The sequence below is a fragment of the Dioscorea cayenensis genome, chromosome 3 (genome assembly GCF_009730915.1).
Source record: "Dioscorea cayenensis subsp. rotundata cultivar TDr96_F1 chromosome 3, TDr96_F1_v2_PseudoChromosome.rev07_lg8_w22 25.fasta, whole genome shotgun sequence".
Classification (NCBI taxonomy): domain Eukaryota; kingdom Viridiplantae; phylum Streptophyta; class Magnoliopsida; order Dioscoreales; family Dioscoreaceae; genus Dioscorea; species Dioscorea cayenensis.
In genome coordinates, this window is record NC_052473.1 from 3,558,265 (window position 1) to 3,561,822 (window position 3,558).

At 28.0% G+C, this 3,558-nt stretch overlaps 1 pseudogene; it reads left to right on the forward strand.

Moving 5' to 3' along the window:
- LOC120249496 overlaps nucleotides 1-3,547 on the forward strand; it is a 12,921-nt pseudogene extending 9,374 nt beyond the window's left edge.
- Nucleotides 3,548-3,558: the final 11 nt, after the last annotated feature.

Below are 3,558 nucleotides of genomic sequence, written 5' to 3' on the forward strand. Positions count from 1 at the left end.
CCAAATTTGGGGTCCACATGAATATAATTTTTAATCAACTTTTAGTATTTTTATAATTATTTTTAGTTAAAATTATAAAAGTTAAACATGAATGTAATTATAAGTAGTCATTATATACCTACAATATTAATTTGTGCGGTGAAATTAAAAAAATTAAATCATAAATTAAAAATTTTAGTTGTAAATTTTTTAATTTATTTTATTAAATTATTAAATTTTAATAAATATTTGCTAAATTATTGTTAAAAATGATTAATTTCAAATATTTTTTATAATAATAATATATAAAAAAGATTTGGAAGGAATATTTTGTGAATATGTTTTTAGAATTAAAATTTAAGTTTGTGGTTGGAATTATAATTTATTGTCGCGGAGCCGAATTTAGATTGGGGTGGGGTGTGGTTGTGGATTGGACATGAACTTTGAAATATATTGTTTTGAAATTTAATACTCCTATTTTATAACATTGTTGATAATAATTAGATTTGGCTAACTTGACATTTAATTAATTTTATATATCACATTTTAAAATCAGTAAATATTTTATAAAATAAATAAATAAAATATGCATTTAAAATTATTTTCAAAACTAACCAATTGTTTAGGAACATATTTAATAGGTTAGAGAATAAACACTATAATCTTTCTGTTCAAGAGCCTCATAAATTAAAAAAAAAAAATTCTTTTCAATACACAGTTAGAGTTTTAAACAACAAAACTTCCTTTGTGGTTTTCCTCCCTTTTCCTAATTATTAAATCTTAGTCAAAGTGAGTTAGTATATGGGTCATGCATGTTGGGTGTTATTATTCCATTTTAATTTTAGTGTTTAGAGTCAATAGAGCAAACTATTTTCAAGTATTCACCACAACAGATGAGGGATTCACATATGATAGATTGGATATCCTTATCAATTGGGAGACGTGGTTTACTCAATATATGATTGAGTGGACCTTAAGTTTGAAATGAACCCATTAACACATGGATGAAACACCACCAACCATTGATTGGGATTTCATGCTTTAATTTCCTATGTATCTTTCAGTTTCATTTGTTGACAAAGCCCACATTGCAACTTATAAATAGATATGATTTTTTTTATTTTAGGTTCAATTTGTTTTATTAATTGAAGGTGATACATACACTCGACTCTAGTTGTTTTCTATCATGCATATTTTTATTAAAATTTATGTTATTTTTTCACTCTAATATTAATAGAAATTAAAAGAGCTTAATATTTCCTTCTCAATGTCTCAAAAAGCATATACTGAATATAGTCTATTCACAAAAGCAAAGAAATGGTTTCTTCCACTTCATGATTTTAGACTTCCGTCCAATTTTGATATAAAAAAAAATCTTCAATCTAATTTAGATTTTAAGATAAAACTAAAAAATAATCTCACCAAACAATAATTTAAAAATAATCCCATTTAATTTAATTAATACATTATGATTAATCACCTTTCTCAATATACAAAAAAATATAAACAAATATTAATCTTCTAGTTAGGTTAATACTTTAAGGTGCATTATATAAAGGGAATAAGAGTAGAGGAGCTATCATTGGTCACCATGAAATCCACTTAACACCAACCAAAAGCATGCTTGTGCTTTCTAAATCTCAACCATGTAATACAATAAACCAAAACAACAAGCTCATCAATAAAAAACACTCCCACACTTGATCAATCAATAATGCCAACCCAAACACAACAACAAATGTTCTTGAAAGCCCAAGTCTAAAAGACATCGGACAAAAGACTTCAAAGAGAAAAGCTCTTTATCAAAACACCTTCAAAGAGTGTACCCACGAGCACTGAGCTTAACTCAAGCCTAAGTCTTTCATCTCTTTCTCTCTATCTCAAAACTCAAATGATTCATCATTCAATAGTTCTATCTCTAGTTGGGATCATAAGATGGCAATGCCACTATAGCATGTTTAAGTCATGGGAGAGAAGAGATGTGTCCATTGAAAGCCATTAAGTGGAGGTTGAGGGTGTAGAGTTTGGTCTGTTTGGGAAGAAAAATCAAAATGTTGATGATGATGGTGGAGAGTAGAGTTGGATTCCTTGGATGTTGGTGAATTGAAGAGGGTGCAAATGGATCACTAAATCTAGTGGTATATATTTTTCCGCATTTGGGTTAATTTAGTAAATATAGATATGAATATGTAAATATTGACAAATATGACTAATTGGGCAGTATCATTATTTTTTTTCATGAAGATCAAGTTTATGTTTCTTTTCATGATGAGTCTTGGGGTGTTCCCGTCTTCAATGATTGGTGGTTGTTCTTTTATATATAAATTGCTTTGAGAGATATTTTATCAATGGGTACAAGTTTCATAAAATAATTTATTTTATATGTATATAATTTGAGTATTTAAACTCGCACAATTATAAAAGTAAATTTGAGTAGAAGTATAATTTAGAATTTGCATGCAAAGCAAATTGTGATTCTAATTTATATTTTGGTAAATATAATATTCTAATTAAATTAAATTCCCTGCTTCATGCAGCCGACTCTTTGAGTTGCTAGCATTATCAGGGATGCTCATAGATTTCAATTGGACAGAGATCCTCAAGAGAAAAGAGCAATACAGGTTTATATTCTTCTAAACTACATTTTTCCTCTCTAACAAATACTAAATTTTTTTTAACCAAAAAGACTAATTAAAATCAAATTCTTATCTTAAAATAAATCAATAAAATTATTTGATACAAATAATATTATTTTATATTAAGATTCTCATATAAATTATTCTTTTCTTTTCTATTTTTGTGTGTGCAGAGAAGCATTTTCAAATTTTGACTATAATGTTGTTGCCAAAATGGACGAGAAAAAAATAATAGAAATTAGTTCTAACAAGGACCTCATGATAGCAGAAAGCAGGGTTAGATGCATTGTAGAGAATGCTAAATGCATTCAAAAGGTGAGCAATGCTATTCCATACATAGTTCAAACTAAAAAATAAGACTCAATTTTACATCATTTTTTTTCTTCATATTATTATTATTATTATTATTATTAGATATGAATGTGGTTGATTAATAGGTTGCTAAAGAATTTGGGTCATTCAGTGGGTATATATGGGGGCATGTGAACCACAAGCCAATGATAAACAAATACAAGTACATAAGGAGTGTGCCATTAAGGACTCCAAAAGCAGAGGCCATAAGCAAAGACTTGGTTAGAAGAGGGTTTAGGCTTGTTGGACCAGTCATTGTCTACTCTTTCATGCAAGCTTCTGGCATGGCCATTGATCATCTTGTTGATTGTTTTAGGTTCAAAGATTGTGTTAGAATTGCTGAGAGATCTTGGGGTATGACCAATATGGCTGTTTAATTTATTTCTATATTTATTTTTAATTTACTTTATATGGTTAGGAGGAAGTCTTTGTAAATTTATGATTTATGTTTGTTTGTTTGTTGGCTTGTAATTTATGTGGTTTTATATTTACTAATTATGTGAAGTGTTTTCTTCGCTCCACAACAGAGCGGATGAGATTAATTAATTTTATGAAGAATTTCTTTCTGGCATGGCCATTGATCATTTTGTAA